Here is a 12,614-nt window from a genome sequence, read left to right on the forward strand (position 1 = left end):
ACATTACTTCATCTATCTCAATTTATATGACTTATTTTTTTTTTATTCGTTTAAAAAAAATGACATATTTATATATTAAATAACAATTTAATTATAAAACATCTATTTTATCCTTAATGAAATGATTTACAACCACACAAATTTCTATCATTCATTTTGGACCACAAATTTTAAAAGTCTTCCTTTTTTTCTTAAACTTCGTGTCGAGTCAAACTACCTCACATAAAATGGGACGAAAGAAGTACTCCCTCAGTCCCATTTTATGTGAGGTACTTTGACTCGGCACGAATTTTAAGAAAGAAAGGAAGACTTTTAAAACCTGTGGTCCAAAATGAATGATAGAAATTTGTATGACTGTAAATCATTTCATTAAGGGTAAAATAGACATTTTATAGTCTAATTATTACTTAATATAGAAATGTGTCATTCTTTTTGGGACTGACTAAAAGGGAAAGTAAGTCACATAAATTGAGACAGAGGGAGTAATATTTTTGGATATAACTAATTGTTGAAGAGATGACTTGATATGGTAAAGAAAGGTTAAGACGATTTAAATTTGCCTTAGATGCTTAGGTTTGAGCCCAGACTAAGGCATTTTATTTTTAAAAAAATTAGTTCTGTTTTTTTAAGTTAAAAAAGAGAACATCTGACCAGCAAGATTTATTTATTTTACTTGTATGAACATTCTTATTATCTAAACCATGATTAGAAATATATTTTAATTAATTAAATATTAACCATTAAATTTAACTTATGCCATATGTCATTAATCAAAACTAGAACTTAGGAAAAATGGAGACAAAGAAAATTGAGAGGAGCCGGATCCTCAATTATCCCTCTAAATTACAAAATTATTAAATTACAAAATTAATTTTATTTTTTTATTTTTTTCCCCTTAAAGCGCACACATATAGAGTGAACTAAAAATTGATAAAAGATAAAAATAATTCTTTTTATTTATAAATTTTTAAGAGGAGTAAAAAAACAAGTAGATAAATAACACGAGACGGAGGGAGTAGCTTTTACCCCCACTTGTTAGATGTGACTAGGGGTGTTCACGGTTTGGATAAAAATCGATCCAAATCAAAAAATCAAATCAAACCGATAAAATAAAACCGATTTTATTTGGGTTTGGTTTGGTTTGGTTTTAGATTTTTGAAAATCGATAGTATTTGGTTTGTTATGGTTTTATTCGAAAAAAATCGAAGAAATAACTGAACCGAACCGATGAATTATATACATATATTTTATTAATAAACATACTTAATATATTGTTTTTATAAACAATTTTAAAGATCTTATACATATTTCATTAAAATTTCTTTATAATTTACTTATTGAAAGCAAAAATGCCCAAGATGAAACATTTATCTTATTGATTTCAGTATATGAGTGTCTATGACAATTCTTTGTGGGACTGAAAATGTTATTGTCTCTTCCTTCTAGGCCAATATAGTGAATTTTAAAGCTTTATTGAGAGTAAATTTAGTGATCGAAAGTTCAGTAATTTAAGTCATTCTAACTATTTTTCGTTTTGAATGGATTGTTGTCACTTTTTTCACATTTTAAATGAATTGTTTCTTTTATTTTTGTGTATGGTTAATAACCGAATAACCGAACCAAACCAAATCGAAACCGATAATCACTAAACCGATAAATGTATATTACATTTGGTTTTGTTCGGTTTTGATAATTTTAAAACCGATTAAGTTGATTTGGTTTTTATTTTGACCAATAACCGATCAAAACCAACATGTGAACACCCCTAGATGTGACAAAGAGATTGACTGCACCCTCCTTTAGGCAAATACAATTGGAACAATTTCTTTTTAATAATTTTTTTTTAAAAAAAATTCATAATAGTATTAAATTATAAGATTAAAAAAATATTTTTATATATTAGATAAAATTTTAATTTAAAAGTTATTTTTATTATTTAAATTTGGTGTCAACTTAAAATAGATTAAGCAAATTAAAACGGAATATTATGGCCGCCTTTGTTGAAATATCCCGTGATGTGGACCAAGAATATGGCCTCCTTTCGTTGAAATTCCACGATGTGTGGACCCTATGTTCTCAAACAAACTAGCAAAAGCAAGGGTCACTTGAGACAATTCCATCAGTTAGTTGCTATAACTTGGGCAAACTTTAGGCGGGGCGGAGATACATCTAGCTGAGGGTGATCAGATGAATAATTTTTATCGAAATTTTTTTATGAATATATACGTAATAAGTTGAATATTGATATTTTTGGATATAATTAATTATTGAACAAACTTGACATGGTAAAAACAGATAGCCTAATGGTTAAGACTGTTCAAATTTACCTAAGAGGCTTGGGGTTTGAGACCAGATTAAGGCATTTTATTTAATTTTTTTAGTTCTGTTTTTTCAAGTTAAAAAAAGAGAACATAAGTGACATTCAATTTCTTATTTTTTTTCATCAAATTTGACCAGCAAAGTTTGTTTTTTTATTTGTCCTGAAGTATGAACACTCTTAATGAAAATTCTGGCTCTGCCGTTACTTTAAACAAATTTAAGAGTGAGAAAATTTGGAACGATACAGTTCACATTCATCTTGTGTTATGTAAGTGTACAAAATAATAAGCAGATCCATGTTTATAAAACTTAATTAAGAAGGTGATAGGCTAAATCAATTCAAAAATATTAATATAGTTTGATACCATCTATTTTGGACTAATTAAGCTTATACAATTTTTTTTTGAAAAAGCTTCACATCATTACAAGTATTTTTCACTTAACGTGTAGTTTTTTTTCAACTACCAATGACAATCTTTAGCTTGCATAGCCAACTGAAACATTTGTGTATCGGAAAAAAAGCAATTTGAGCACGTGGCAGAACAAAAGGAGGACAAATTCTCGAGTTTATTGATTTGATAGAATGACCGGCTCCGAGGATGCGTTTGAGAAGAATATTAGCTTATACAACTAACGATACTCTATATGGAAGATAATCATTGGACATAATATTTTAGAACATGAATGAGCTATTTTATTGTTCAATATTGTATACCTTTATCACCTATCAATATTGTGATTAGAGGCAGACCCACATGTTAAGGTAGAGGTGCACGTGCATCCATTTATTTCGAAAAAATGATGTGTATCTATGTATATATATCTTGAGAAAATGGTGGAAACTAGGATATAATTAATAATACACCTACAAGGAGCATAGGAATGTCCTTGTGTTGCGAGTACAAGCTAGTGAATAACACCCAAGAGATCATGGTTCGAATCTAGCTAGGGCCTTTTTGATTATTTTTTATTTATTTAAAGTTTAGCTTAGAGATCATATTTAGCACACCCGACGTCATCAAATCCTGGGTTCGTTTATTTAAAGTTTAGATATAGATATCATATTTGGTGCACCCGAAATCTTCAAATTCTGAGTTTGTCTCTGTCAGATGATCCTAGAACAAATAGGACAACACTACTCTAAAAACACTGAATCTAGCACTCGAAGTCTTCAAATTCTGGGTTAGCCTCTGTGATGATGTCACGATCCAGACTGTCGTAATTAACACCCACACTAACCCTCCGGTAGGAGAACCGATACTACAACCCAACTAAGCAGCCTTAACTAAGATACTACGTATTTAAAGATACGGAAGCAGGTTTAAATGCAAAAATTATATAGAGTTTCCATAAACTCCAAAGGTTTAAATAAACTAGCCAAACTAATGCGGAAGAACAACCCCTAGAATCTGAAAGTCATTGTACTAAAACATCTAAACACTACTAAAACACTGTAAAAAAACGACGGCCAAAAGCGACGGACTGCGTTGCTTTTTTTGTCAAAATCGACAGAAAAGCAACGCAGTCACCTCCGTCGCTTTTTAGCTCGACGCTTGTGTCGCTTTTTGATTTTATTTTTTTTTAGAATTTTTTTTAACAAAAGCGACGGACTCTGTCGCTTTATTTTAATTTTTTTTTTTATTTCTAAAAAGCTACGCAGTCCGTCGCTTTTCTAGAAATTTTATTTTTGAAAATCCCAGAAAAGCGATGGACAAAAGGACCCTATCCGTCGCTTTTCTGGAAATTTTATTTTTGGAAACCCCTGAAAAGGGACGGACAAAACCACGTTGTCCGTTGCTTTTCCTGCACTATTTTTGACAGCAGAAACTGAACTGGCAGTTTCTGCTGCCCACCTACAAATGCAATTCAATTCAATTCTACACCATTCAGTCCAATTAAACACACACAATTATAAACAATCTAAACAAAACATAAAACAACAAACTTAAAATAACATTCAAAAGTATCTAAATCACAAATTAAAGACTTATAAAGTCTTTCAAAATTCGTTTCAAAATTTCAAAAAGTTCATAAATGTCCAGAGATCTAAACAAGGGAGTGGGATTTACATAATCATCCTCATCACTCTCATCGTCGGTGTCATCGGGAGCCGAAGAAGTAGGTCGACGAGCGAAGTTCATCACTTGTTCTTTGATTTGTTGAACGGTCTTACTCATGCTTTCTTGTTCAGCAACTCTTCTCCGCTTCGACTCTGCTAGTGCCGCTGTAAGTTTAGTTATTTGATCCGACATAGCAGCAATCTGAACACCGTCAAGTGCATCGGCTTGACGTGACGATCCAATACCTTCTAAGCCTGACTGGAGTCGTCTTACATCGTTTTGAGAGCCTAGACCATAGACTCTATCCTTGTGTCCCCCTACCACTTTTTCTTTCCAAATCTGGGTGGAAAGTTCAAGTGTCAATTGGACCGAACTATCTAGATTCTCAGCGACATTACTGATGAAAGTCATTCTGCATATTAAACATAAAAATTGACATCAATATATATACATATCATAAATATATTCACTATTAATATATATTATTCATATTAAATAACTTACAAAAGTTCGTTCGGCCCTTTCCTCCACCCACACATCCGGATCCGACTCATTTTCTTTCTTCCTGACATGAGTCTTCTTGAAAATCTCTGATTCAATGGGAGTGCATCCCAATTCTTTTTCCTATATATAAAAACTGAAATTTATAACGATATATATGAATCAACTAATTATTTATTTAAAAGTTTGAACTAGAACTTACCATCTCTCGTGCAATTGTTTCAATCGTCTTTGCACCTTCGGTGTTCAACGAGTCACCTTTGAGACTGCCTCTAGCCTTTTTAGCTTGATCTGATATTGCCTGAAACTTGTTTGTGTTCCAATACTGACCCAATTCATCAAAAACATGAGGCAACATCCAACCGGGACGTTCACCACTATCCCGAACTTTCTTTAGCCAGCTAGACAGTCTAGCGGATGCCTTCCTCTCAAATGTGGTCCCAATGACCAAATTATACCTTGACTCCCAAGTAAACATAGTCTGAAAATAAATTGAATAACGTTAATTAGATTGATAGTAAAAAAAAGTAAAGTATACTAAAGTTCAAGTTCTAATTTCAAGTTCAAATTCTAATTTCAAGTTCAAGTTCTAAGTTCAAGTTCAAATTCTACGTTCAAGTTCTAATTTCAAGTTCTAATTAAGTTCTATTAGTTCAAGATCTACAAAGTCAAAGCTTAATTAATTAATCAATACTAATTAATTAAGTTCAAATTATGTTCAAGTTCTAGTTAATTAGTTGATCAAAATTAAGTTTATATTAATTCCTAATTAAGTTTTCAAGTTATTATAAATTAATTAAGTTTAATATAGTTCTAATTAATTTATATTAAGTTCAAATTAATTAAGGTCAATAAGATTTTCAAGTACTACAAAATTCTAATTAAGTTAAAATAAAATCCAAGTTCTAATAAGAATAAAAATTAAGTTCTAATAAATTAAAGTCAACAACATTTCACGTTCATATTCCTAATTAAGTTCAATTTATAGTAAATTCAAGTTATAATTAATTATAAGTTCTAATTAAGTTGTAATTCAAATCCCTAAAATTTCAAATTCAAACTAGCTAGCTAGTGTCCCAAATTCAAACTATTAATTAGTCCTAAAATATCAAATATTAGTCCTAAATTCCAAATTCAAACTAGTCTTAAAATCACAAATTGAAAGTACTCCTAGAATTCAAAAATCAAACTAATGCTAAAATCCCAAATTCAAACTATTAGTAGTCCTAAAATCTCAATAATAATTCAAACTAGTCTTAAAAATCACAAATTGAAAGTACTCCTAGAATTTAAAAATCAAACTAGTGCTTAAATCCCAAATTCAAACTATTAGTAGTCCTAAAATCTCAATAATAATTCAAACTAGTCCTAAATTCCAAATTCAAACTAGTCTTAAAATCACAATTTCAAACTAGTCCTAAAATCCCAAAATCTAACTTGTGCTAAAAGCTTAAATTCAAACTAGCTAGCTATTCCTAATCCCAAATTCAAACTATTAGTCCTAAAATCTCAATAATAATTCAAACTCTAGTTAGTCCTAAAATCCGAAAATCAAACTAACTCAAATAATACCCAAATTCAAACAACTCCTTAAATACCGTAATTCAAACTAATCTTACAATCCCAAAATCAAGAAATACTGAAATTCAAACAAATCTTAAGATACCCTAATTCAAACTAACCCTAACATTAAAATTTTCAATTCACAATCAAGAAACACAAACTAACAATCACATAATCCCTAATTCAAACTAACAATCAATAAATACAAAATCAGTAAACTAATTACAATTAAATAACTAACAAAATCAAATAAATAAAAAATAATTGAATTTTTTTAAATAATAAATAAAACTCTAACCTTAAAGGAGAAGGAGAGAATGAAGAGAGAGGGAAAGGAGGCGGCAGCGGCAGCTCCTGACAGACGGATGGCGGTGACAACTCCTGACGGACGGACGGCGATTACAGCTCCTCGCGGGCGGATCGACGGCGGAGTGGAGAGAAAGAGAGGAGAGGATTTGAGAAATGAGAAATGGGGGAGAATGGGGGGAAATATTTAATGAAAAGTGACGGACAACGTCTCTAAGTCCGTCGCTTTTCATTAAATAGTTGACCAAACAATTTGACCAAAAAGCGACGGACATAGAGACGTTGTTCGTCTCTTATTTAAAATATTTGACCAAGGAGTGACAGACATAAGGATGTTATCCGTCGCTTTCATAAAAAAATAATTAGTAAAATAAAAAAATTGAAAAGCGACGGACGGCATTGCTATTGTTAAATTTATATATAATTATTTTTAATTAAAAGCGACGGACATCGTCTATATTTATATTAAATAAATAATTATTAATTTTATATATATTTGGCGCAAAAATCCACAGAAAAAAGTGACGGACTAAGAGATGTTGTCCGTCACTTTTTGTAAAATAATTTTAAAAATAATTATTTTTATTAAAAAGCGACGGACAATGTGGCAAGGAGCGACGCCGTCCGTCGCTTTTTACTAGTGAAAGTGCAACAAGTCTAAGAAAAGGGGACACAACCCTGAAACTAAACAAACACCCTAAATAAATAATCCGAGTCCGAAGATGTGGACATACACAAAAAGAGAACTCATGGCAGCCCGGAAGAACTGGCTCACCCTTGAATTTGATTGATCACTGATCTCCTAGATGAGGTCTGTCAGTAGCCTCTTGAAAATGCCTTGTACTCAACAAAGAAAGAGCAAGTGCAGTATCAGTACACAACTACAATGTACTGGTAGGATCACTCGGCTATTCCAATAAGTGAAACATATGCAAATAGTCACAACATAATAAAACAGGCATATACCGAACATATACAATATCAGTCATCATTTCAAGATCAATGTACAATTCCACATTCTCAATAATACACATATATGCTAAGTCAATGGTCATCTCATGGAATCCATACCCAAACTGCTAGCGTGTCGGATCGTGACACCCGTTCCAAGTTAGTATGTCGAATTGAATCCCCGAAGAAACTTGATTCTTCCCTTTACAGATTTTTTTCGCTTGTTGTTGGTCTACAAACAATCAATATAACGCGAGGATCAATAAACAAGACCTAATTACCCGGATCATAATCAATAATATCAACCCTAAGTCAAACCCTTGATCCCCATACCCAAATTATGGCTTTTTCCACCATAATTCTTAGATCAAAACTCTCCCCCATCGATAATTACCCAAGAAAGTAAATTCTACAGATCGAAAAATGGATTTGGGGAGTAAAAACCTTACCTTTGGTGCTAGAAGAGGTGGAAAACCTTCAAGAAATATCCATGGGTCGTTCCTTAGCTCTCAAGATCAAAGGTTGCATAAAAATAACGTTTTGGAGGTTTATTTCCAACTTAAGTCGCGACTGTCCCGCCACAGCGAATCTCATCCCGCTACAACGGCCCCGCCCTGGCGGGAATAATCCCGTCTTGGCGGCTTGCACGGAGACAGAGAGCTAAATTAAGAGTTCCAAACCCCCATTTCACAACACACCTTCATCCCATGACACTCAGAAAGTATCTGTTCATGCTAATATCAGTTTCAGGAGTTTTACTCTCCCGGATATGATTCCCTAAAGTCGTACGGTTTCTTTAACGTCTTAGTTGTCTACTCATGTGGTCAAATTCATAATTAGATCTCCCATCTGTTACCAGATTTGCCTAGACTTCCCTGACTCCGATTTCATCCAATTCTGGACTATGTTGGAAAATTTCAAGTTACTACCAAAAAGTTTTTCCGGCCCAAAATTTTTTCCCTTTAGCTTTTCTATAACGACGGGAACCGGTCGTTACTGATGATCCTAGAACCAATAGGACAACAGTACTCTAAAAACACTGAATCTAGTGCAAACACTCATCATCGGAGCTCCACTGCTTCACACGACTTTATTTACTCACTTTTATTTTTTTAACAATCCTATTTAATTGTTAATAACCGAACCTAAAATAAAGTGCATCCTCATTTAACTATCTTTTGATAAATACTTAACTTTTCATATAATTCACAACAAAATAACAAAACTATCTTTTGATAAATACTAACACATGATGCTTGGCTATTAGAGTAAATATAGGGATGACAATGGGATGGAATGGGGCGGATGCGGGTTGGGTTATAATTTTTGCAGGGTCAGGAGGATTTGAGTTTATGTTGGGGCGGGGCGAGGAGGCGAGGCGGGTTCAACTTTCTTGAAAATAAAATCTGGCGGGGCGGGGCGGGGCAGATTTGCGGGTTGCAAATTGAAATCTCAAACTAAAATTAAAAGTTGAAATTAGTGCCATCATGTTGTTATTCATTAGGATTTCTTAATATCACTTCATCTGTTCCAATTGTTTTTAATTGTATTTTTAGTTTCTTAGTAATGATTTTACCAACTGTCTATGTTCAATCAAACATAGACGACTTTTACTATTCGAATTAGATATTCATCAATAATAACTATAAGAAAGAGTGGTAAAAACTGTAATATTTTTAGTTATTAATGTAAGAAAAAATTCATTTATAAATTTTAGTCTAATATTGCCATTCTAAAAGAAAACATGACAACCATTTTGGGAGAAGACAAGTTAGCAGATTAAAGATATTTCGGCAAATATTATGTTTTCAAGAAGAATTATGAGAAGATGTATATAATGACCTGCATCTGTCGTTTTGAGTAGGTTAGTAGTGAAAGAATTTGGGCCAGAAACTTTTTTGGGTAGTAATTTAAAAGTTTAGGCTAGGTCAGCCTCGGCGGAATTTGGGCTAGGCGCATTCTAGGGCCACCTAGGAATGGGTGGGGTGAACTATATGGGCTTGGTTGTTATTTTCCTGTATCCAAGACATTAAGGAACCCATAGGGCTTCACGACATTAGTTCAGGCGAGTAGAACTTCCGAAATTGAATTCAGTGAAAGAGATAGTTTCGGACATCAAGGGAAAGAGGTATGTGGTGAAAAATGAGATTTTTGAGTGTCTGAAATTTGCATAATCCACTATAGCAGGGTGTCAGACCGTTATTCATGGTAACTTTCATTATAACGGAATCGCTATAGCCAAGCGAATAAACATGATTTTATGCAGAAACAACCCCAAAACCTTTTATTCTCTGCACTTTTGTTCTTGAACCTGGGAGGGCGATATAGAGCTATTTGCACTGAATTTTCCATGGAATTCATCAGTAAAGGTAATATTATCATTCCCCAACCTTGTACATTAATTTTTGAGCCTTAGATTCTAAGTTATTCCTCCTAGGGGAGGGTTTTGACATGATTTTATGGTGGAAAAAGCCCTAAGTAGAGGATGATGATCATTAGTTTGCCCAGGGTTAGGATTTGAGTCTAATCCAGGTACAATTAGGCCTTTGTGATTATTCGTTGCTTGTATTTATTATTTTAGATCAAGAACAAGCCAATTAAGACACTTCAAAAAGGGAAAACTCTGATTCTTAAGAGTTTTTAAGAGGCTTAATTCATGATAGGTGATGGTTGTATGTTTTTTTATTGACGTATGTATGCATGTCTACCGCTTTATAGTATCATTGTGCAATGCATGTTAGGGAAAACATAGAGTGGCATATGAAACGACATCATGTTGATAATCTCATACATAAAATGGTTATGTGACTTGTGATTTCAAGTGTTATTGTTCATGTTGTTTGTTATTGTGCATGATTGTATGTGTTTGTTGGTTGGCTCGGGTACCACGCTTGGTACATGATATCCCCAACGGTTGGCTTGGATATCATTCATGATATATACTAACGGTTGGCTCAAGTACCACGCTTGATACAAAGTGAAGATATCCATAAATGATTGACTCGAGTACCACGCCGGTACACTAACTATGGATGGCTCGGATACCACGCCAGTACACTAACAGTTTGATTTGGGTTCCATAAGAGGACCATGTTTGTGTTTATGGTTCTATGAGAGGACGACTGTCATTGCATTTGTGATCATGTGAGACATGCATCTAAATATCTGTTGTTTCATGGCATATGACTGGGAGTCGGTATGCATTGATAATTGTTAATTTATGTGTTGTTCTGTGTTACTCATGTACTGTAGTAAGTTATTTACATTCATATCTTGGACTGATCATGTGATCCTACCTGTACATTGTGGTTTGTGTACTGATACTGCACTTGTTCTTCCTTATTAAGTACATGACATCTTCCAGCGGTTGATCCAAAACCTCAGTTAAGGGACGTCTGACTTCAAATTCAAGGGTGAGCTATTCTTCCAGGTTGTCGTAGATTCCTCTATTTTTTCTTGTATATCTTTCTGGACTAAGACATTGTTAGAATTTTGTCATTGTTTTTGAACGTCAGAGTTGCATCCCCTTTAGTTTAGAAATTAGAGTTTTGGTACCACGACTTTCATTTCCTAGGGGTTTATTTCCGCATAATTGTTTTAACTATTGGATTGAATTTATGGGGATTCAATTCTTTAATTGGTTGTCTAAACTGTGTTTTCTATTTATTATGATGAACTTGGTTTATAAAAGATGTTTGGGTTTAGTTATGGTTAGTTATCGATTCTCCTACCAGGTGATTTAGTGTGTGTGCCACTCACGACAGTCTGAATTGTGACAGAAGAATACACATATTGCTCCTTTGCGGGGCAGGGAAGGGTGAATCTAAACGGGTCGGGTTGGAAATTGATTTTTTTTTCTATGTGGGGCAAGTTGAAGTCGTCGCGAATTTATACACCCACAACTGCCAACACCGTTTGCCATCCCAAAGTAAATACTAATAATTTCACTTAATGAAAAATCATCAAAAACAAAAGTCAAAGTGGAAGCATATACATTTGTGTGTTGTACCTTTCATTTGAAATTTCCAGGTCCAATAATTCAGTCGTCTTTCTTGACTCTCTTTGTTTGTTTGTTTTCTTTTGATGGAGATCTGTTCATGCATGCATGTAGAGTTTAACATCGATTTTAAGTTTGATTTTACTTGCTCAAGTTTGGCGAATAAAAAATTTCGTTAAGGATGTTAATATATGTATGGAAGATAATTTTTAATCTATATACTTCGTATAAATTTTTATATATAATAATATAATTTTTTGACGATGGGTGTCTGATTGACCACCCTAAGCTATATGTGGCTACTAGGTTGTGTAAGTGGTGATATTTCTTGAGCTAATGTTTCAGTTGCAAAAGATCGTATATTAATTAACTAGCACAAAATCAAATAATCCAAGCAAATAAATAAATTGAAATAATAGCAAGATTTAACGAGATTCGATTAATTGTTTATGTCCTTGGAGTAAAAGCGGAGAGAGTTTTTCACTATATATGAGAACCTTACAAGAAAATGTATCATAATTAGGATTTAGTCTAGCTTTGATTTTTTTTTTCTCCATTATTGTACTATTTTTGTTCTTATCTATTTTGTTGAATATACATAAATTGTGACAAGTTGAATTTGATGCTTGAGAGATAGAGTAAAGTCACGTTCACTTAATTAAACTATCAAAATGAATTTCAAAGTGAGAAGAATAAAGTATCAAAATGAAAATTCAAAGTGATAAGAATAAAGTGGCTAATTAATGCAATTAAGTAAATGAAGGGAGAAAGAAGACTAATAGAGTGGAAAATTGTGTAACGTTTATTATTATTAAGAAGGAATAAATGTTTGTTTAACGGCTCAAAAGTTGCTTTATTTTTATAAAAAATAGTTTTTCAGAAAAGTAGTTTTACAAAAAGTAATTTATGTTTAGCTA

Source organism: Solanum stenotomum, chromosome 4 (assembly GCF_019186545.1).
Source record: "Solanum stenotomum isolate F172 chromosome 4, ASM1918654v1, whole genome shotgun sequence".
NCBI classification, from domain to species: Eukaryota; Viridiplantae; Streptophyta; class Magnoliopsida; order Solanales; family Solanaceae; genus Solanum; species Solanum stenotomum.